Source organism: Dermacentor albipictus, chromosome 1 (assembly GCF_038994185.2).
Source record: "Dermacentor albipictus isolate Rhodes 1998 colony chromosome 1, USDA_Dalb.pri_finalv2, whole genome shotgun sequence".
In the NCBI taxonomy this organism is placed as follows: Eukaryota; Metazoa; Arthropoda; class Arachnida; order Ixodida; family Ixodidae; genus Dermacentor; species Dermacentor albipictus.
In genome coordinates, this window is record NC_091821.1 from 111,442,781 (window position 1) to 111,466,650 (window position 23,870).

At 45.5% G+C, this 23,870-nt stretch overlaps 1 protein-coding gene across 2 annotated transcripts in view; it reads right to left on the minus strand.

Moving 5' to 3' along the window:
- Positions 1-23,870, minus strand: part of Inos (Inositol-3-phosphate synthase) — an 85,656-nt gene that overhangs the window by 18,460 nt on the left and 43,326 nt on the right. The window contains exon 2 of one of the 2 annotated variants that reach the window (XM_065439464.1): positions 21,846-21,913. The gene's annotated coding sequence lies outside the window, so the exon portion shown is untranslated. Of the gene's footprint in view, positions 1-610; positions 874-21,845; positions 21,914-23,870 lie in introns of those variants that run through there. The other variant, XM_065439463.1, reaches the window with a different exon arrangement.

The window sequence follows — 23,870 nt, forward strand, 5'->3', positions numbered from 1 at the left end:
GCTTTAATTGCTGCTACTTCGGAGGAACGAATTGTTATTTAGCAGGGTTTAAATGCAGGGCAGCCTCCAATTTACACCGATACGAAAGCATTTTATTTTATTTTTATTTAAACATGTGCCAATGTGCTTCTATGCAACGGGTCACTCGACAAAACCATGTCCAAAATATTTTTCTGTTGGTTTAGTGCCTAGCGATTAGAGAATGGCTCCCCTCCAGGCGCCAATCAAGTTAAAGAAGTGCCAGATTGGGACATCAAAAGTAGACAAACCAATGACAATGTAAATGCCACATCCCGATTTTGCGACTGGATTGAAAAACGATGATCGAGACAGGCACTCGAACGTTCTCGCTTTTAACCCGCTTATAGGTATCGGCGAGAACGAACGATTGGAGCCATTCGAAGGGGGGTAGTGGTGGAACATGGCTTGCAGGGAAGCCGCATTACGCTCTCCTTGTTTACCAATACTGCGTGCTGTAGGAGCCGCAGGCGCTGAAAAATTTCGAACGGCTCTCGAAGCAGGCGCCGCGTCGCAGTGGCCGCCGGCACGGGGTTGAGCGCGCGCGGACACGCATCTCTCGATGGAGAACTGGACCGAAAGCGGCACCTACCGTGCAGTGGGCAGGAGCTCTAGGAGAGATCGGAGCAGCGACAGCAGCAGCAGTGGCTAATGTTGCAGTGATCGCGTACGAGGATGGCTTGGTAGCCGAACGAAGCTGACCTTCCAGAGACTGGAGAGTGCTGAGCCGGAGGAGCGAACAAGTGACGACCGGCCCGCAGCGGCGACTGTCTTTTAAGCGCGTCTACTTCCGTACTGGCGGAAAATCGATCCTCGCATCGAATCCGCCCTCCGAGAGAGAAACGCCTAGAAGCGGAATTTTCCTTCGCCGGCTGCTGCACAGGCGCAGCCGGTGACTAGGCGTGCCGTTGCCACAGAGACGCGGTCACGTGGTCGCAGCGGGAAGCGAAACTGCAAGCTGCGTGTCACGTGGTGCGAGGAGCACGCTCCGCGAGAGCAGCGGACGCAGCGGAAGAGTGCCGCGCCGCCGGTGTGGCCGCTTAACCATGGCCTTGGCATCGCCGGCGGCGCCGGCGGACCCCCCCTCCTGTCGCGGTTGCTTTCCCTCGCACACCAGAGCGTGCGGAGAGGTATACTTGCTGGGGAGACGGCCGGTCCCGCCGCCACTTTTTTTGACGGTCCATCATAACACCCTCACTCTTCGTCTTTATCAGAGTGCGCTCAGCGCAGCTACAGTTGTCTCGCAACATTCGAACGCATTGTTGCGACGCATAAAGCGCGCAGAACAGCAACAAAGCAACCCTCCCCGCGCGTTTACTGGCGCGCGAGACAATTCCGCGGAGCCAAGGCGCAGTGTTTACGAGCGCGATGTTGTAGAGGGAGTTGTATAACAAGAAAAACAGAACACACTTATTTGCATTATTGCTTCATTTATTCACACATTAGAAAAGCGAGGTTGGTGAAAAAACAAAAATGATGCGAGGAGCGCGATTGTACAGTTCATTGGAGGCTGGTTGGGGGTATCTATATGATGCTAGATTTACGTTGCGCTTTACGAACTTTGGGCAAAGCTAAACACACGTAACAGAGTGTTGGAGGCCTGTTCACAGATATCGACATGTACGCACCGAGTTAATAATTCAAAATGTTTGCTGCGTAAGCGGTGTGGTTCTTGCGAAGCATCGACCCATTTCCGGGGCTTGTGACGTCCTGATGCCCGCTATGAGAAGTCCGTTTTGGTTTATTTAATAATTCAACAATACTGTAGCGCTTACCTAGCTGTATTGTAATGTCGAAGAACTACTTATCAGCGGTAGGATTTCAGTCTAGCAATAAAATACGTGTCCAGCGTAAGACGCAATGATACCAAGTTTCTTAGTTTTTGTAAGTTACAAAGACCTGGTGAAGTCCAGTACGACATTCAACATTGCGAAATATTGGCGGTTTCTTTTTCACAGACCGAACAAGGGCGTAATAGATTAAAATGCAGAATGCTGATGCTACTGAACAACCTTTCAAAAAAGAATATCGATATAACCACAATTACCCGGCAGAAATTAAAAGGGCAATATACTAATTGGGGATAGATAGATGTGTTTACTATAAACGCAAGTTCACAGCAGAAAACTTTGTTTATACTCTGCGAAATTATGAAACTGAAATATATGCGTTGTGCTCAAATTGCGCCGGTGATTCGAATGCATTTAAATGTGCAGCAGTAAATTACTTCGTACAGCCACATGTTTGTATGTCCTTTGATGCGTGTTTTTTTTCTTTTTAGATGTTGTTTTTCATGAAGTGTTGCTCGACACACGCTAAATATGTATATATGCAATCGTGATATGTGCACTGTGGCTGAAGTAATATTGTTTATATCAATGTATTGTACTGTATAATAATCACGAGTAAATATTATGATTACAATGTAAATACATGTTCATGTGTTATTTGATATTTAGTTATTACAATGTGAGATATCATGTACATGTTTCGTGAATATCATTTATGTGTTTTTAACTGCCAAATGCAACGAGTGCCGGAGCCCTTGTCAAGCTGCTGAAAAGAAGCTTTTTGCTCCAGTCCTGGCATTTTGTTTTCTTTGTAAGAACGGAAAGCGAAACGTCTGTCCGTCCGTCCGTCCGTCTGTCTGTCTGTCTGTCTGTGTGTGTGTGTGTGTGTGTGTGTGTGTGTGTGTGTGTGTGTGTGTGTGTCGGTCTGTCTGTCTGTCTAAGGTTCGAAAAGCGGACAGCACAAGAGATGTGAAACACCACAATTCCGTCATTCTAATAAAATGTATCATTTTTATTGTACTTTATACAGTATTTTTCTGGCTGAATAAAATAAATCTGTGTTTTTTAACCGAACTTTTCCAGCAGGGAGAAAGGGAAAAAAAGCGATGTGACTAAGAGGCACCCAATTTTTTTCCGCCATCTCTTTTCCCCTTTTGTTCGTTTGTAGACGCGCTATAGCGACCGTCGATTTCCGCTCGCACCGTTCCGTTCTTTTCACCTTGGTGGCCATTGGTGACGCAGCCAGTAAAGAGGAAACGACAGTCGTGTTCCGTTCGCCAGCAAGGGCGCCGTGAGAGCGATGATACTAATGTTACTCCAGACGAAACAATGCACGAAATTCGAGAAGCTATATACCGGGCAGTAGGAACAGGACACCGTGCCTATACCGTGGCTGAATCTGCGCGAGGTCGAAGCAGGTCTCGAGCGCCCCCTGTCCCATCCCCTCTCACCCCTCCCCCTCTCTTGCGGTGCTTCTAGAAAAATCTCGACGGGAGATGAATGATATAGAAAGAGGGGACATTCGTCTGCGTCAAAACGGCAATGGCGGAATGCGCTCCAGCAAGACAACAAGGTAATCACCGAACTAAAGTGCCGGTCGCGGGACCCCGGTTAGCTGCGTCTTCACGCCCCTGCAGTGCATTCAGGTCAAGCAACCGCGCAAAGATTACGAAATCGGGACAACGCGTCTCGTCCGAATAAAAAATGGCAGGGTGCCATGGCGGGACGAGGCGTTTCATTCTCTTCGAAAGGCCGCACGCTCTGATTGGTCATTTGGGCACCCGTAGTGTGCGGCACGATGATCCGCTCACCAGCGTGGAGGAACCCAAAATAATAATACCACGCACCCTGCTTCAGCGGTCGGCAGTAGTAAATGCGGAACGTGACGCAAAGGCGGCGAAAAAGAAAGGGAGAGCACAATGTTGTCGCATAAACACCAATGACAACTACAATGACGCTCAAACCGAACGAAGGCCTCAGTGCTTGTGTGCGTGGGTGGAAAGTACACAGCCGTTCTGTACAAAAGTACACAGAAAGTACACATTGTTACTGCTCTCACAAAGCATAATTCCTCGAAATTTGTTGATTAGCCAAGGCCAGAATACGCTTAGGCTGAAAAAAGAAAAACACGAAGAGCAAGTTTATCTACTAACTAGCGGCCTTATTTCCCAACTTATTTAACATAAATGAGAATTGTACCTGTTTTTATTTTAGGGCACACTCTAGAAGAAAACAAACAAGAACACGTTTACTTTTTGTATGTCAAAATCATTATCAGCGAATTTTTGTTTTGTGAAATAAATTTGCACACATACGTAATGTAATGCCTGTGACTACTTGAACATTGCACGAGCAGTGTAGGCAACTGTCCAGTTACCCAGACATCCATCAACTACGAGTAAATAAAAAGAAAGAAAGCGAAGAGAGGTATTGAACGACTTGTTTCCCTTTGCAGAGCGCAAGGGAAGGGTGAATATACACGAAAAATCATTCCATTGTTGTTATACAAAAACTATGCGCAATGTTATGCGTCTTTGTAACACATGTTGATGGTACAAGGAGTTGCCCAGGCGCCGTATTTGTGCGCCAACATCTCCTTTTGACCATGCCAATAATACTAAAGAAAAGATACAGCACTATCACTGTTTTAAGCACAGCGTTAATCAGACACAACGATGAATGTTACTCTAATTGGGTTTCTGCATGCCCTTTCGTATATATTTAGACCAGCGGATTTTCTGCAAGCAGCTTCGCCGTTGTGTCACGGTCAGAGGCATAGCTGCATGCAGGTGGCGACAGGAAAGCTTAAAGGCCTGAAGTATATCGAATCGAAAAGGCGTCGAAGTTGCGTATCTTTTGTCCGGAATTTCATGCCCTACACTGCATACTAAAAAAATTTTTTTTTTTTACTATTTTGGTCAGTAAGATAAAACATGCCAACAGCGTGACCCATACAAGAACTCTCTTTTGTCTCTCGCTCCAATCACTAGCACTATACGTACTTTCACTTAACGCAAGGTTTCGCCGTCAACCGTCTCTCCCGAGTGAAGTCCTGGAGCTCACTGCTGCGGTGAACAGTGCGCACTGTGTCTTTTGTGCATTTTTCTCTCTGGCAAGTCAACAAACTGAGATCGAGATCATATCACTACGTTGGCGTTTCCCGAACATTGCAGGCACTTTTGACGAAACACTGCCCCCTTGTCGCCGTTTCACTTTCTTCAAAACAAAACAATTATTGCGGATTATAAATATGCATTTGAATTTAGAGGGCTGGTTAATTTGTCTGTTTCTTGCATTGCAAGAAGCAAGCAAACAAGCCCTTGAAATTCAAATAAACATTTACAGCTCTTCAATCCACTCGACAACGTTTCTGTTGAGCCCTGCAGTGTGCCTGTCGGCGCATATATTGTGCGCGTACACGCTCTTCCTTTATTAGTTAGCTTTCTTTTGTTAATTTGTCCATTGCAGTTTACTTGCTTAAACGCTATCATGCTTCACAAGAGCTCATGTCTTTCTTCCTTTCTTCAATAATATATTGCTGCGGAGAAACCAGCAACGTTTGCTGTACAGCATCTTGCATTATGCCCAAATAAATAAATAAATAAATAAATAAATAAATAAATAAATAAATAAATAAATAAATAAATAAATAAATAAGATGAAATATCCTCAACGCATTGAGGGCCGCGATACTCTAGCTATGGAGACGGGCTTATAGTGTGGAAGAGGGCAATAGCCGAACACGAGAGATATCACTCGGAAAACAGGTGCGGAACCTCAGATGATCGCGGCGCTGCTTGGCTGCGATTCGCGGCGTGCACTCCAGAGGCTGCGGCTGCAGCTGCGTTCACTACCTTCAACCAGCTGTTAGCATCGGAGGCGTGCTCCTTAAGCAACACGAGGACGTCAAAAAAGAAAAAAAAGAGAAAAAGGAAGAGAGAAATGCAAGCCAGCAGCTTTAGCGTTTGGGCTACCGCTGCTGGCGGCTGCTGCGAACTAGGCGTTGCGCCCTTCGTCGAGCCGGCAAGACAGGCCGCCCTTCCCCGTGGCCCGACTATCAACATGTGCGCCCGGGCCACTTCGCCGTTGCCAGAATATTCTCGCACACCCTCGGCCGTTGGGAGAGCGCGCGACTCTCTACTCCGCCGCGCACGCGCGCCCTCGTGCAAAACACAAACTGGCAAAGTGTGCCAGATAAACGCCGTCTGACCCACTTTTGACCTTTGGGAAGAGAAACGAAAACACTCCGAGCCGACCGGAGTAACCTGGGTGGGCCGCCGGTCGATTTGGCGGGGAAAGGCGGCGCTCGCGTTTTTTACCCCGTCGTCTTGCTTTATTAGACGACTGATTCACTGGAGGATGGTAGATGTAAAGCTTTAGGTAGATGCAGTCAGCACCTATGGCGCACGTGGTATGTGCACGCATTCGCTTAACGGAGGGTAAAAATAAGCCTGTACGGGCAGCACGTCGGCTGTCTGCTCGCTTTTTATACTCGGTGGAGAGGACCTTGTATTTTATAGGCAAGCGCAACGCGCAGCTGGTGCGTATGCCTTTTTTTTATATCTGTGCTGTGAGACCGGCGCTTTCATCGGCGTAAACAACACAGCCTCGTGCCACGTGTACAAGGGTATAAGCAGCCGAAAATGTCACTGACCCTTCCCAATTAAGGCCACAAAGAAAAAAAACGAGAAAAAAGCTGCTCCTCCGAGGCACTGCGTGTGGCAACATCGACCCTGCCATGGCAACGAAGAAACAGAAAGGAAGGAGAGATACACGGACCGTTGTTTCTGCTACATTGACTGTAAAGAGCACGGGGAGGTTAGGAGCGGGGGGAGAAGAGATGCGTGCTTCTTGCACAACAATTCAGATCACCACGACGTAAGCGGAAAAAACTAGATCGCCCTCGGGCAGGCGTTACAAAAGGCAAGTACCCCATATAGCTGAACGATCTTTCGACCTCGTGCTAATCACCACAGGCCGATGGAGCAATCTTAATGAACTGTAAGCCGACGGAACAACCTTGCCCGGCCCAATATTGAACTTAAAAGCCTAGGTTTGGCATCAGCGATAAGGCCGTATATCTAGGAGGTCAAAAATAGACGCATTTTTTGTTCCCTTGTTTTTCAGTCAGGATTTACATCACAACAGGTGGGAGTTCGAGCACTCTCAGAGAACAGGCAGGTTGGCGGTTAATGAAGATCAGTCGAATATCATGCTAGAAGACTTCGAAGAGGTAACTTCTCTTCAAGCAAGGTGCTTCTGCCCGGTGTATTTGTTAGGTTGGTTGTCTTACTGCGACGCACCCCGCGGACTCATGGTGCGACAAAAGCGTCTTCGTCGACCGAGCAGCATTCGTGCGTTTTATTGCGATATCGATTATATGGACACTCCAACCGCATTTCTGTCGTCGTCGTCGGCGTCGCCGTCGTCGTGCGTCGCCGTGAGGTTTCGTATAAAGTCCAAGTGCAATTACAACGTCGCCGCTCGTCCTGCGGTGTCCGTGCGAGTAAAAGCATGCGACGGGAGGCTCAATCTCGCCCGCGCGAAAGGGACGGAAGCAGCGGAAGCGTGTAGTCTTCCGCGAGGCACCGGGGGAGGGAGGGCAAGGGGGCGGATTTCTACTCTGGCTGCAATTGCGCATGTGGCAGGTGCGAGCAGTCGCTGAATCTTCAGAGCGATCTGCGTTGGGGCCTGAGTCTAGGTGCGTCGGCGGCTCGTAGCTTTGTGCGTGATGTGTGTTCTCGGCGCTCACTTTGCGTCGAAGCGATAGACAGCACGAAGATCGCTTCGCTCGCTGCTGCTGCCACGTTTCCTCACGCCAGCGTTTTGACAGCGAGTGTCCGCGGTCATCGAGTGCGATGGGTTCATGTTTGCACTGCGCGCTGACACCATGCTTGTTAATTTAGTTAGCAAGCGAATGTTTACAAGTTGATACGGCCGATAAAAGTACTATCGTTACTTCGTACGGCTGTGTTCTAATTTGCTGTCGCAATCGATGCTTTCCCTTTCGGGGAAACTGCGACTTTTTTTCGTAGCCTCAAAGGTGATATATTCACGGTATGTTGAAGAACCTAATGAAAAGAGGCTACTGAGCATGTTGACTTCGGAAGTACGGTCTTCGGCTTCAGGATGGATCAACGGCGTTTGTTTGTTTGTTCTCCTTCGAGTTATCCGGCGCGACGTGCGCTTTCTGTCGGATGCCAAAATATGAATGCCGAGCACAACGATTGCCGTGCATTGCTACTATCGGCGTAGCTCCTTTAGGACCAGTTTTCTTGGCGGAACCAATTTTTGGAACCGGTAAGACGTGGTTGTTTGTTAAATAGCATAGGAAACAAAAGCTAATCTTGCTTTGGTGATCCTCGCAAGACGGCTAGTGATGCACACATTCGCGTACGAGGTAAAAGAAGAAGAAAATAACTTGCATATTTAGATATTTGGCGAGGTCCTCAGTGTCTTCCCAAGCGGGTTTGGTCTGCGGGCTACATTTCTGAAATGACTGATCATGCATAATGGCTTGGCTTCGTTCTGTGCACAAGAGCATGCCATGTTTTTGCTTAATTTTGATTTTGTCAGTAATTTGATGTGAAGTGCCAAATGGGAAAGTTGATGCAGCGCCAACGAAGTAGTGAAAAATGTTGCCATTGACTTTTTCAGCCTGGCTCATCAATTAGCTGTGCCAGCTTACCAAAAAGATTTTTACGCCAGGGAAATTATTGCCTCGTACTACACGTTGTTAAGTTCTTGCGTCAGCCAGCATAGCCGCGTTTGCTGAGAAAACTTCCACTACCTATTCTACGCACATTTCCATAGCTTTTCTGCAGAGGCAGACCAGCCGTCAGAAAGAGTGTTCTATGGACCATTGAAAAAGCGTGAAGAAGGCAGGCGCGCCGTCACTCTGCTAATGCTTCCGACCAAGCGCTCGCGCACTCATATCGGAGCAGCTTACTCTATGACAAAACAAAACACAGGAAGCTGATGCTGAAAAGAACTGTGGGTCATGTTAATGCCTTCAGTGCGTGCGCGAATAAACGCATCCATGCGTCCTAATAGCAGGAAATGTATGAATCAGGGAAGCAGGGCGCATATCCAGCGCCAAATTCCACTTTAGAATGATCCTCGAGCACAGCTGGAGTTATCTAGCGCTCCCCGAAACAACGGTACACAGAATGTTTTCAGATTTCGAACCCCAACAAAATGGCGCTTACCATTGTAGCGAAGAGGAAAACGGCGGGAACAGACCACGTGTAATATTGCTGTGCGCACGAGTGAGCTATAGAGCAGCTGCCGCAAATGGACGTATTTTCGTATTTCCTCCCACGGGTTAGAATGAAAGGGCCGTTTGTTTTTGGCCCCTCGCACTGCAACAGAATGCTTGCAGAGCTGATAAAAAGAGTACGAACAAAACATTCAAGGTCATTCCGCCCTGCGAAGGTGAATGACCAGCGTAGCTGTAAACATCGTAGTAAAAAAATTGTGGTAAAGACTTTATTACAGTGGAGCTGTATACAGCTACGGTAGCATAAAATTTTCGTATCCAAACACAAAAAACTATCATCATTGATGGCTCATGCCCCCGTAAGCACTCATAACCCCATAAACAAGCAAATAATATAATGGCTCATTGCCTCTTAAGGCAGAGGCTACAAGCACTCAGGAAACTGAAGCGAACAGTGCTTACATTCTTTTTAATGACACATACACCATACAAAACCGCATGTCGAAAACTGTCATTATCAATGGCTTATACCCCCGTAAGCAATGTACCCCCTTAAATAAGCAAGCAAAAATTGCAATGGCTCATAGCCTCGTAAGGTTCATGGCGACTCGCTTTGCGTGGGTTAGTTGCGATGACACTACTCCTGCGGTGTTGTCGGTGATTTCAACGTGGATGTGCCGGGACCGGAAAGAGATTGGTGTGCGCGTTTCGTGTTGCAGACATATCACTTGCGATTGCCTCTCCAATCCGATCCAACGGACCGAGATGCTGATCTCTCTGAACATTTGTTTGTGAACACTCGACCTAGCAGTGCAATAGAATACACTGTAATCTTTCTCTCTTTGATAAATATTCGACTAGCTTCTACCTAGGCACTACCAAAGTGCATGACACCACGGAGATGTTATGCGGAAACATCAAGACGCCGTGGTTACCCGTATTTAGTTTCTTTTGCATCCATTTTGGTGTATGAAACCTGGTATACGCTGTTAACTTTTGGCAATTACAGAAACGTTATCTACCAGTACATTTCTATTTATGTGTGTTTTGATTTATTGCAAAAGTTTCATGGCACATATCTATCCAAGCACAAAGAGTGGCTGATGCATGTGCATGCAAGGCCGTTTTTATTCAAAAATATTATCAAATGAGCTCGCGCCAGCCCTCGGCTACGTTGCACAAGGAAAAGACGGCTTTCATACACGTCAAATAGCGTTGTTGCAATGACTTTATCTCACTTTCGGTTTTTGCTTCTGCTTTTTTATTTTCTCCCGTGCGGTTTATGACTAAACCCTATCCCCCATATGCGTCACATCTGTGAAATAAAACTTCCAGCGCAAGTCAGTGACAGTTTGTTTTCTGCCTTCATGTTCCGTTCATGTCGAGCAGTTGGTGAAAAATTTTTGACTGTCGTAACAACGGCAGTGCCAAAGAAACTGCATGTGTTTTCACTCTGCCGATGCCTTTGAAAGGGCAAGCTATATTCTGGTCGACTTTATGTACTATTCTGATTTATTTAAAGAGTTATTGCATAATAGAACATGCATTTCCCACTACCGCCAATGTAGGGCGTCCTGAGAGGAATTATCGCTATGGTGGTTGCTAACGGCAAGTTCTTTCGATAGACAACTCCAACATAGAAGGCGGGCATGTGTTGTAATGAGAGAGAGAGAGAGAAACAAAAAGAAATACAGATTTAACAGGGATAGGCGGGCTAGTTGGTGGTCGATATTGGAATGCATCATGTAACCGCACAAACAACAAAGCAAAAAGAAGGAAACACACAGGACAGGCGCCTGTCCTGTGGGTTTCGTTCTTTGTCCTTTGTTGTTCGTGCGGATACATGAAGAAATACAGGTACGTTAACCAGGTTGCAGCTGGTTTACTGCCGTTACTGGAGCAGGGGGAAGCGGAAAAATGACGGAAAAAGCAAGAAGTAGGAAGTGATGCACGTATGCACAGCTGCGTTCACTGTGCAACCATAGGTGGTTGCGGAGCTCAGTCGTACTTCAAAAGTGCAGTAGAGGTGGCTTTTTGCGCGGATGGTGATCGAGTCCATGGTTCTAATATTTTTATTTTCTTCTGTGAACGGTCTGTGACCTAGTTTGCTGAAAATGCATCGCAAGGGCTGTCTTTCGTCTTAAAAAAAAAGGGGGGGGGGGCAGTAGATGAGGACGTGCACCATGGTCTTGTCGTAAATACAAAATTTGTAATAAGGCACTGCCCATTTCATGCCGATGATTGTGAACAAGGCTCGCGTAGTGGGGCCGAAACGTATTTTTTTCTTTTCCAAGGATTGGTCGGCGCTTGATATTTCCCGCCAGAAATTGCAGGCGCTTGTAAAAAGTGACGGTAAAGTTGCGACCCACCGAGATAGGCGGGGCCGTAGGAGAATGGGGAATGAAGGGCTAAGGCGATGGGGCAGTCGCGAGTTAGCCCATTACACTGAATTCCAACGTTCTAATCCAAGTTGCCGCTGCGCTGCATGTAAGGGCTTCCAGAGTGGCAGAAGCGCGCACTCTGTGCTTGTTGGTGGGCGTAGTGCACACCTTCGATGGCATATTCGCTGCCGTAGATGCCGCAACGGCCTTGCATACAGTGAAATATGATTGTGTGCCCATTTTCAGCAGTGTGGTGGTAACATTCCCTGATTTCGGACACCAGGTGTTCATGAGGATCATGGTATAGGCTTTACTGCTCAAGTTTGGAGGGCCGCCTTGAAATCCCAAATGATGGCCCAGCTGTTTGCGTATCTTAGCCAACAGCGCCCGTTGCAGCCGCAAATTTCGACCATGCTGGTGTTTTGGAATCGGAAAATTTGAACCTCACATGCGCCGATCTTGGTGGGCCGCACCGAACGAGCTGTTTGCAGTAACCGAGCCATCTGTATATAAATGCATGCAATCAGAGCATATCATGCCTGACAGTGATTTGCTTCAGATCTACCAGCGGCAAGTCGGCTTACTTTTGAATGCCAGGAGCATTAAAAGTCTTATGTAAGCGATGCGCGTTGACTAGCCACAATACTGGAAAACGCAGCGCGTCGCCTTTGCGTTGTCAGAGACGCATGGGTGGTGAGATTAGACGCGAGATAAGTGGCGCATGGGAATTCTGAGCACTTCTATGGTAATGTGTGCAGACACAGGACCGTCTTGGGCAATGACTGTCGTTGCGACAGCACAAGCACATCGGGGAAGGCTGAGATAAACCAGGGTTGTTTGGACTTTTACGCTTTTCAGTGCACAGATATTGGTCCTGCATGTGTTGGGTAACTATGGGATGTTGTAGCGGCGAAATCCCCAAAAGAGTTCCCTGTACAACTCCAAATGTACGTTCATATATATGTACGGTTTAGGCTGCCATAGGTTTGCAGGACAACGCGACTAATGCGCTTTTGTTTTTGTTTTTTTGCTCAGGCTTGTCGTCCTAGTATCGACAGATAGGTATATATACTCACGAGAAAAAGTTCGGATGTCCATGATTCAGGGATTTTTTTTTTCTTCGCAGCCTGGGCAGGTTGGCTTAAGTCAGTTGGTACAGCCTATGTGCACATGTTCGATTATTGGAATGTATTGAAGAAATTCCACATTGCGAAGCTCTTTTAGAACTGATGCCGCCTACCGAAGTTTTGCACGCAGTTGAAAACGTAGTCCCCTAAGCAATAGTATGCTGACCAGGAATTCAACGATAAAGCCGATTTTCTGCTCCGCCTAGGAATTTAACTTGAAATTGACCACTGCAGTCAAAACTCGTTCCAGTGCGCTCGTCAATTTGAGTTTGTGCGTCTGCATTAGGAATAAATTTAGTTATTTCGGCGAAACCGGGGTTAATAATAACTGGGGTATAACGTTGTATTGTCGGTGCTGAAATTTATCTTTTTATTTTGATAATTCCTCTTCTGTAATGGCCCTCAAGTGAGAGCTACAGTATTCCTAAATAAATAAAAATATAATTTCGCTCACGGGTGTACGTGTCACCCCTGATGCCGAAATGCAGATAGTGTCTGCGTAAATCGAAATAGCGTCTGTGACAGGGATTGTAATAGTCAGACAAGGGGCGCTATAACGTAAATCTATTCCAAACTTTTCTATTCCACTTGTACAATCAGCGCTCCGCGATAGGTCACATTTTTTCGACCACCCCCACTTCACCTGTCTCTCATGCGACGTCACGAAAGCCGCGATAGCTCCCAATCTGGCATGACGTGTACACACTGATTATGCATGATCCTACCGAACAAAAGAAAAATAATCATTTCTGATTCGACGCCTTTTGGCCATTAACCCTCTGCTATTGGTCAAAAGGTTTCACGCTGCACCCACTTCACTTGCCTGTCACTCGACGTCACAAAACTGCGAAAACTCATTGCGTCAAAGTGACGTGTACGCGTTAAAGAAGCATTCATATGCCGAACAATTAAAACTAGATTTTTTTTGAATAGCCGGAGACTGCCCCGATCGGAAGGGAATAGAAGATGGCTGCCGCCTATCGCTCAGGCACTGGGTACTCGCACCTGCCGGAAAGCATGGATTTATTTGCGTATAGCAAAACTTTTTGCGTGGCCGTATAACGTTATCGTGCTTTTTCGGCACGTATACGACACCGCTCTGCCAACTCTTAGTTGCTGAGGATCCGTTTTAGCGGCATTTTTAACTCTGCGTTGCACGCCGCCGCGATTTTAGACAAGCCACCGCAAGCTAAGGAAGGGAAAGCGGACCAATCGCCTACGCCGGCCCCTTCCTCTTCATCGGGTTATCTATGTTCAATGCGCTGGCTCAGCCCCAACGAAACGCTCTCCACTTGAGCGTGCTCCTCACCTTTTGTCAGCCAGTGAGATAAGAAAAACCGCTCAGTGTAGGCACTCTTATTCGTTTTGAAAGCAAACAAAAGTGACCTCCTATAAACGAGGAGAGTGTTTGATTGGGCTGTTCAGTCAGCGCTGCTGGTCACCACTCGATGCTTGCGTTGGCGGTTCAGTAAATTTGACGCCAGGAGATTGGAATAAAAACATATCGGAATAGTTTTACGTTATCGGGCCCAAGGGCTAGATTGAAAAGTGTGGGACTCAAAAGCCCAGCCTGTTGCATAGGCGGAAAATTTTCATTTTTCCGAGGGCTGGTGGGGAGGGGGGGGGGAAGCTGGAGCCCGACCAGCTTTCCGAACTGTATATACATATACATATATATATATATATATATATATATATATATATATATATATATATATATATATATATATATATATATATATATATATATATATATATATATATTTGTGTGTGTGTGTGTGTGTGTGTTAGATTTAATAACAGTTTCACTTGAAGGAACTTCGTGTGACCTTTGAATTGGAGATCACTGAAAGAGGCCGTCCGAAGTGGACATACAAATAGGAAGATGATGAATCTGAGTGGCGGTGAATCGCGCGGCTCTACGAACCGCTCGCCCCCACTGCCGGCGTTCTTCGTAATGCCACTGAAGTGACAGCGAATGCGAGATATTTAAAGGTTTACATGCACCGCGTATTACACTATGTTTGTTATTTAAATTGATAAGTGAATGTTTACTATAACTTATGTGGCCGATATAAATATTCATTTTTTAAAATTTTATTTATTTATTTTCAATAATGCCAATCTCAGTTCAGAGCACAGCAGGTGGGCATTACAAAGGGATAATCATGCTTTAAAGAAAAAAGAATCGACATTTTGAAAACATGCACTCCGTACACACACACGTGAAAACAAAAAAGAAAGAAAAATGAAGCACATCACCCAAAGGTATACGCTTAAAGCAATAAATGTGGTCTAAGCAGTTTTTCACGCAAAGAACATCAATGTTTGGTATGCTATACTGTCGTATAGAGTCGTGTAAGGGTATGCACTTTTTTTGTGGCGATATTGACGAAACTTACATGGGACGCGGCCATTTTATCTAATCTTTTCAACTAGAAGTATGAAATCCGCCGTGAACCCTGGCGATAAAAGTCCCTTGATGATTATTCGCGATCGCCTTTTCTCGCCTTCGATTAGCGACACGCGAAAGTACACTGCGTGCGAAAATTCGCTGTTGAGCGCGGTCGGAATCAGCGCACCGAACGCAATTGCTCGTGTGTTGGATTGTTTTTTGAACATTGGCTGTAAAGTTGGGGGTGCGGCCTTTACACGGTTGCGGCCGTTGCACGGATTTAGACGGTAATGATCTTTCGTCGTGTTTTTCTCTCATACTTCGCTATCACCGATACTGCTTCGCCTTTCCGGGGAAACTACAGCCTCTTATTATTATTTTTTTTTTTGCTCTCGCTGTGAGTTCGAGTATAAGCGTTGCTGCGCACTGCTGCTATTCACTCTGATTTCGAGTGAATTCGGCTTGGTATATTTTGGGTTACAGAGTGAATTTAATACCTCTGTCACACGAGCACGCAAAAAAAAAAAAAACTTTTACGTGTTTTACCAAGTTTTACGTGTTTACCAAGTTGTACGTGTTTTGACGTGTTTTACCAAGTTGGAAGACTTTTTAATGAAGACGTGTTGCATAGCAGACACACGGCACGGGCGATCACATTTTCGTGTTTCCTTCTGGACACGCTACCGAAAGCGTGGCGCTAGCGTTTGACACAAAATCGGCCGAAATAAACTGATGTATCTCGAAATACAAAGTGAAAATTTACTGTATTACACGGCTTTCATGTAAGTTTAACACCAGATTAAGAAACGTTAATATGAATATTTATTGTAGCAGTTTAAAGAGCGTTCGAACTGCTTACGAGACCTGTTCGACAGAAGGAAATGAGCAGCACTGGGTTTACTGTACATTCTGCGAGACGTACAATTACTTTTTATCACGAGCCTAGGCAACAGAATAGTATCCACTTGCTTAATATTTTTTCATATATGATGCCCAATGGTTTCGAGGCTACTCCTTTTCCGCTTCCAGAAACGACCGCTTCTCAAAAACGAGATCGCTCCCTGCCGTGTGTCTGCGAGCGAAACTCTTTTTCAAGAGAGGTATTTTTGCGCAAAAGACTTTTCAGTGCCCGTGCGACACGGGTATTATATATTTATGACCGCTGCACGAAAGTGCCGATGTTTCCATTGCTAATAAATGTTGTAAATCATTAGGAAAGTTCTTTTTCATGAGTCGCTAGCCTTGCCTACTGGAAAGAGAACTAATACTGAGACACATATCATTCACAGCATTTCATACGCCATTGATAAAAGGCTGTCGTTTTTTAGGGTTAAAAAAAGCACGCAAAACAAGTTGAAGCGAGATGAACATAGAGCGACATATTCATTCTCTAGGCATAAGCTATCCATACCATTAGAAATAATTGTTAGTTGGTTACCTCCTTCTTTTAAAAAATATAATAAACTTTGTCACGTGTGTATATTTAAATATATTGTTTCTGTGCATGATGTTCACAGTGTAAACTAAAGAAAAAACTGTTGAGTTGAAAAAAATACGGATGAGGTAGCCTCCGCTGGTGCTTCTGATGCGCTTGTCGTCCTGTTAAAAAAATTATGGGTTTTTACGTGCCAGAACCACTATCTGATAACGAGGCATGCCGTAGTGAGGGACTCCGGAAATTTAAAGCACCTGGGGCTCTTTAACGTGCATTTAAACCTGAGTACACGGGTGTTTTCGACCCGCCGTGGTTGCTCAGTGGCTATGGTGTTGGGCTGCTGAGCACGAGGTCGCGGGATCGAATCCCGGCCTCGGCGGCCGCATTTCGGTGGGGGCGAAATGCGAAAACACCCGTGTACTTAGATTTAGGTGCACGTTAAAGAACCCCAGGTGGTCGAAATTTTTGGAGTCCCCCACTACGGCGTGCCTTATAATCAGAAAGTGGTTTTGGCTCGTAAAACTGGATGGCTAACTGGAGCGGCTTCGGGCAATTCGCTGATGAGCTGAAAGGCGATACAAATGCACAAAGTCGATGCTCCAACTCAGGCCGCGTATATGCAAAAGAAAATCAAGCGTCAGATGTATAAGCTTCTGCCAATTCCTTGACCCTCACAAATCACAGTGATGTGTACGAATAACTTTACAGGGTCTTCGTTTGTCCACACAGTAAGGTCCCTCTTTCTATGCAGTGGCTGTCAGTCAAAGTCGGCGAGAGATCATAGTCGCTGACGAGTTTCGCGTGAAGATACCTGGCGAGACAGTTCTCAACGATGTGGGCCTACAATGGTAGAATCTGGGGTAGCATAGTCCAGACTTTGTAGGACCAACCGTGAGACGAAGCACAATTATGGAAAAAGACAAAAAAAAACAGCGTAATGTGTGTGTTTGTTTTCCTTGTGCTTCGTCTATGCATTATTCCTACAAAATCTGGAGTCGAATTCACAGAGCCGAAGCAAGCAAGCAAGCAAGCAAGCAAGCAAGCAAGCAAGCAAGCAAGCAAGCAAGCAAGCAAGTAAGCAAAGGGACATCCATAAAAAATGCTGAAAAGCTGATGTGAACTGTTGGTAAACCTTCACCAGACGTAGCAAAATGAGTTCAGGTATAGTTCTCCCATACCACAAAACACAGTTTGTTGCCAGCGTGATGAAACAGAAAAAGAGCAGCGTTGAAGCCAGTTAAGGCATGAACAGGTAAATAACGCCGCAAGCTTTTCCAGTACTGCACCAGGTCCTTTCCCGTGCCATATACTTCAAGCACATGCCCGACACAACCCCTGTGCCACATACGCATATCCCAGATGTACTACGTAGTACTGCAGTAATTACAACTCCATCGACAACGTTGATTTTCATAAATTGCCCACACACCAGCGATCCAAAGCCCTCGCTCGATGCACCTCTTGAGCATCGAAGTCGAGGACTCGCGAGTTCTGTGTCGCCATTTCGATACGCTCTCATATCGCAGCAACCTGACGAGCTTCTGCTTTCGTAGCATCGGTAAGCCGATGCGAAAGACCCGTATCGGTTTCCATCGGGCCCGACCAACTTCCGCCTCTTGAGCAGTGGCATCGCTGCAGCGCTACTGCGGCCAACACGAGTGCGTTGGCCTAGTCGGACTAGCTGGATGCCAGTTGGATGACGAAACATTCGGCGTTGGTTACAGCACCACCGCATGCAAGTAACTGCGCGCTGTCCTTCTCCACCACCCGCGTTTATGAACTGCCGCGTGGTCTGTGACATCCGCGCCCCCGCATACGAAAACATTCAAGTCTAACTTACCTGGTGATAAACGCAAAAAGTAACAGTATTCAAGAGCGGCTTCTACTGCAATTTGTACCAAGTCACCGAACTGTACTTATATAAAAAAATCCCGTATGGCAAAAAAAAAAGAATCTGAAAACAAAACAATGGTGCGGCACCCTAAGGCAAGAATGCTACCCAATACGTATGCATTAGACTCTGCTGTTGTAGGCTAATTTTATTTTGAAGCGAAAATGTGATAAATATAATAAAATGTTGCACTTTCGGCCGGAAGGCGAAGCATCGATTGCGATAGCAAATTATGGACAGCTATACAAAGTTAGGACAGTAGTTTTATCAGCCGTATAAACTAGTAAACGCAGGCATACAAACTAAATTAACGAGCATGTTGTCACGCGCGCACTAGCAAACATGAACACACCTCACTTGATGATCGCGGAAACTCGCTGCCAAAACGCTGGAGTGAGGAAGTGCGGCAGCAGCAGCGAGTGAATTGACCTTCGTACTGAGTCTCGCATCAACGCCGATTAAGCCGCAGAAATAGCGCACGGCGGATTCTGTACCTGTCGCAGATGGTTTTCAAGGTACAGCGGCTTGGGTAGGAGCGCGCGACCACCCGGGACGCTCGCAGTAAAACGAGGCCCCCTCCCTACCCTGCCCCCCCCTCCCCCGTAGCCTCGCGCGCGACGGAAGACGGCGCGCTTCCTCCCCATTTTCTTCCTCTGCGCCCGCGAGATTGAGCCGCCATCGCCAACTCACCCTCGCACGCTTTCACTCACACATTCAGTATGCGGCGCGTGGCGACGATTTTATTGCCCTTAAGAGGAAGCTTTAGCTCGGGTGCTCCTATCTAAATACATGTAAAAGGAGAATTCGTTTTTCTAGGCAACCACTGCACCAAATTTGACGAGGTTTGCTGCATTTAAAAGGAAAACTTAAAATCTAGTGACTGTTGGTTTCGAATTTTCGATTTAGGTTGTCAATTTTTTATAAAAATTTGGGAAAATTCGCAAATTTTCAGAAAACGAAACTTTCAAGTTTACAACTCCGTAACTCAGCAAGAAAAAATGATATCGCAATTCTGTGAATTGTACCTGATAGCACATCTAAAGCGGACAAAATTGATATGTTACACATGAACCTCAAAAAATGGGGAAACGTGTAACTACAACTTTTGCAGAACCCTCGTAAACAACGTAACAAATTCACGTAAGATGTAAACTGACATAACAAATGTGTCCGCTTTGATTGGTCTAATGGATGCCATTTACAGAATCGCGATATCTGTTTTTGATGCAGAGCTATTAATTTGTAAACTTCGTGCTTCTATTTTTTTCAAACGTCTGAATTTTTGAAAATCCTTTTAACAAAATTCAAGCCCTAAATCAAAATTCCACTTCCAACAGTCACTAGAATTTAACTTTTTCTCTCAAATGCAACAAATTTCATTAAAATCGGTCCAGGGGTTATCTCAGAAAAACGTTTTTGCGTTTTTACATGTATTTGAATAGGCCGCGTCGGAGTTGGGCCCGAGCTAAAGCTTCCTCTTAAACTTTATACGGAATTTCATGGCGACGGCAGAAATGCGCGTGGAGTGTCCATATAATTGCTATCGCAATAATATTTGATTTTGCAGAAGTAAGTTCGTGGCTTGAATTAAGGCTCGTGCGCCATGACAACAAAACGAGAGCAGAAGCTCACCAAAAGAAAAAAGAAAATAGAATTAAGCAAAAGATCATGTTACTTCGATTTTTCCCATTTGCCATAAAACAGTTTGGCAAAACGTGGGACGCAGGGCTAGTTGTTTGGTCCTAAAGTGTATTGAACCAGCGTAAACGAAAACAAACAAACAAAGCCAACATAAACACAACATACCACAGGACTAACAACTGCGCTTATTTGAGAACGCAATTCTAGCCAGCCATAAGAAACTGAAAAGCACATAGTGGCATCCAGAATCGCATAAGGCAGGAAATGCACAATAAAAACTGTCCCTCTAGCTACATTCCATGGTACACGATGACAAAGCTAAGGTGCACCTATTGCCTTCAAAATTCCAAATTTGTTTTTTTTTATGTATGGTAGTTTGGAAGGCAAAAAGTTGCGTAAGCACTCTGTTAGTCTGTATAACAGAAAATGAATGTCGCTGCCTTCACGCTGGCAGTTAGACTTGATTTTGCAGCGGTAGTCTGTATACTCTGCTTGTTGTAGCACACGTGCGAAGGTGGCTTTTCATCTTGCTCGAATTTCATTTGCCTATACGCGCCATCCCGCTGCGTTTTGCACTTATTCCGTCTGCGTTGTCTCTGCTGCTTTAAGCTGGTTCAAAAAGGACAGCGCACGAATTCGATAAAGTTTCCGGGATACGCAAGGTGAGGATTGCATCCATTTTTTCCGCGCCCCATCAGCAGACGCCCAGCAGCAGACTTCCGACGTGCTTCCGATCGACCTTGTGTCGACTGGCTATATTTGACATACAAGCGAGGAGCGGCAGCTTTCCGGCCGCAATTCAGCGCCCGAGCTCACAACGCTGACTCGGGGCAGAGTGCACATCCGGTGGGGGAAATACGATGCCGAAAGTCACGTGACACATACTGGTTGCGTGCGACATCCGAGCCTACGCTCACTGATCCTGCCTGTAAATGGAAGTGAGCGTGTAACGGCGCAATAAACAAGTATATAGGCAGGCGAAGTCTAGGAAAAGCGGTTTGATTTGATTTGCCCTTTTTGGTGGTAGCAGGGCTAAACATGAATGGTTAGAACCTGCATCAATGGACTGTGAGTACTGCAGGGAGGTCTGAAGAAAGGTGTGTGCTTGGGGAAGGGAGGGGGGGGGGACATCAAGGTGCCGCATCATTCCCTGTTTGCTTCCAGTGGTACGTTCTCGTGTTTATTGAGAGACTGTTTGGTATATTATCAGTATTCTTTTGGTGAAGGGTGGCGGGGGGAGGGGAGCCGCTCTTACTGTAAAACGACGAGATGCGGAAATTGCCCTGCATAAATTTGGCAGAATGGTTAAACAGTGGGTGAACAAGGGATCTCTCAGGCTAGAGTGAACATTTCGACAGAGGCTTTTCACCTTGACGAACACAAGCTTTCTTGTCGAAACCTTTTAGCTCCCAGCGACACTTCTTGTTCCCCCACTGTTAATCAATTCAAGTGTCCACCTTCCTGTGAACCTTTGCCTTGTTTAGTTGAACAGGTGACTTTTGACTGCGTGATGCCTGTTGCTCTAATTGACATGCTTCCTGCACGTACGTTTTCGCATGTTTCTTTCTTTTTCTACCTTGTTCAAGGCGTGTGGAATGATAACGGTAGCTAATCGGGATAATCTCCCGAACCGTCAAACGCGGCGAGAACTCGGGTAATATAAGTAAGCTAAAAGGCCGCGCGGGTCCTGTAAGTTAAGCAGCCGCACCTCATTTACTTGTATACATTTGCATTCATGCGCTGGACACTCAGTTGTCTACGCGACAACTTCATGACGCGTGCTCCCACAGCATAGAAATGTACTTTTCTAGGATAAGTATAGGTACATTAAAGTATGCACGAACCTACATCATCTCCTTGCTCTGCTTTTGTTGCAGTCGGTCAGGCTAAGCTATTTATGAAAATAAAAATAAAATGGTAAGTGAAAGTTACAGAAAGGAATGCAAACCTGGTGCGTATGAAGTGTGACGGGCGGTTGCGAGGTAAGGTCCGCAGCAGCAGATGTTCTTCAGACGCCTGATAGCAGAAAAAAAGGAAAAAGAAAGGAAAGCACATAATTTATGAATGTCGCAACGGCAGCCATCGTTAAAGCGTTCTTATTTTTCGTTCTTTGGTGAGAAACAACTATGTGAGCAGCCATTAATAGCAGAAACCAAGGAAATCACGAAAATTTAAGTGTTTTTAACTGTAGAGGGCGTAAATGTTATTTCTTGGATTCCGCCACAGGAATATAAACAAAGCAAGAAAATGTCCCACGGGCGGTAAAAGTCAATTCAATTTTTATGTTATGTAGCAGTCTCCACTGACTGTTTAGACCAGTAAATTTCTTTGATTATTCTCGTGGAATTGTAGGAAGAGGAAGAAATAAAGCAAGTATCATGCACAGTACGTCAATATATGTAAGGTTTTCTTAACTTTACACATCTGATAAATGTTACTTCGCGGTCTTTCGTTCTCGATTGTAGACAATGCACCGTGGAGTGTCGATTCACATTGCTTGCCTTGGCTTTTTGCTCCACTGTAGATACATTCGGACATTGTCAGACTGTAAAAAATAAGGCTGTTTGCACCCTTTTTGCCAAACAGTTAACTATGTGTCACCTACATGATTATCACAATGGAAGATACATATTGATAGACTGACGGTTTAACAATTTCGCTAGGATCAGCACTCGCATTTGTAATTCCATCAATCGGAATGTGTCGCAGTTACCGCCTTTCCCACGAGACATCACCAATGGCAACATAGCGCCATGCAATTTTATTGGCCGCTGACTTCACTGAAGCGCAGGAGAAGCCGTATTCTACAATCTGCTGTATTCTAACAAACTCAAAGTCGGTTCTTCAACACTTGCGGTAATTTTGCCGGCGTGAGCCAAACGCAATGACGATTTATCAGGTTTCACCGAAAATGGCTACTGCTGTGCTGTCATGGCATCAAATGAAGCTGCAATGGACTCCTGGACATGTCGGTGTCGCAGGAAACACTGAAGCCGACAAACTAGCTAGAGATGCCCATCATTTCGCTCCTGTCGTACTAACTCAATTCACGAAGGCCGATGCTAACATTCGAATAAAACAATTATACAAGTTCATAGCACAAGTTAATCCACTTGACAAGATTCCTGTGAACCATCTCCTGTACAACGTTGGCCCATGGTTGAAATTTCTTATCGCTGCTGGCCGTGACATATAGGTGTCGTTTCGCTGCCACCGACGCCTGCTTTTTCGCTCAATAAGCCACTTGAAGTCAATAAATCACTCACACAGCAATAAACGTTTGTGCCTTGAAGTGGCAAATATATACCGGTGGCCTGTAAGTGTTGCTGCAGAAGTGATTTGTGCACCCACAAACCACCTCCTTCAAATGGAAACAGCCAGAATTTTAATTTAGGGCAATGCAGTAGTGGCCATGATGCCTTTTTCGTGGAAACGCCTTATTAGCGGCTGTGCACATGAGTGGATGTGTCATAAGCACTGATTAACTAAATATTTACCAAAATTGTTGAATTACAGGTTTGATTAACTACATTAGGGCACATATTGTGATTGTGGAAGGCAAGCAGATCAGTGCGCAAGACACGTAGCAGGAATCCTGAGGCTGGCCCCAGATTTTAGATATCCTTTCGGGGATGTGCGGAGCAACGCCCATTGGCGTCCGGTTTATTAGTTTCAGAAAAAGGTTCCTTTGTGTAATGCGAAAATAAAATCAGTGGAACGCCAATGTATATTTGGTCATTGGGAAACAGCGGCTACGGTCACAATTTCTCCTATAATATAGTAGACATACCTTGAGCACTGACCTATTTAAATTCTTAAGGTGGAACAAATGTCTAATATAATTAAAACAATAATTAATTAGACGTAATTACAATTACTTGCTTATATTACAGTTACTTATTTTACTTATTTTGATTACTAATTACTTACTAATAACTTACTCGATTAGCTAATCACATATCATCAGATATCA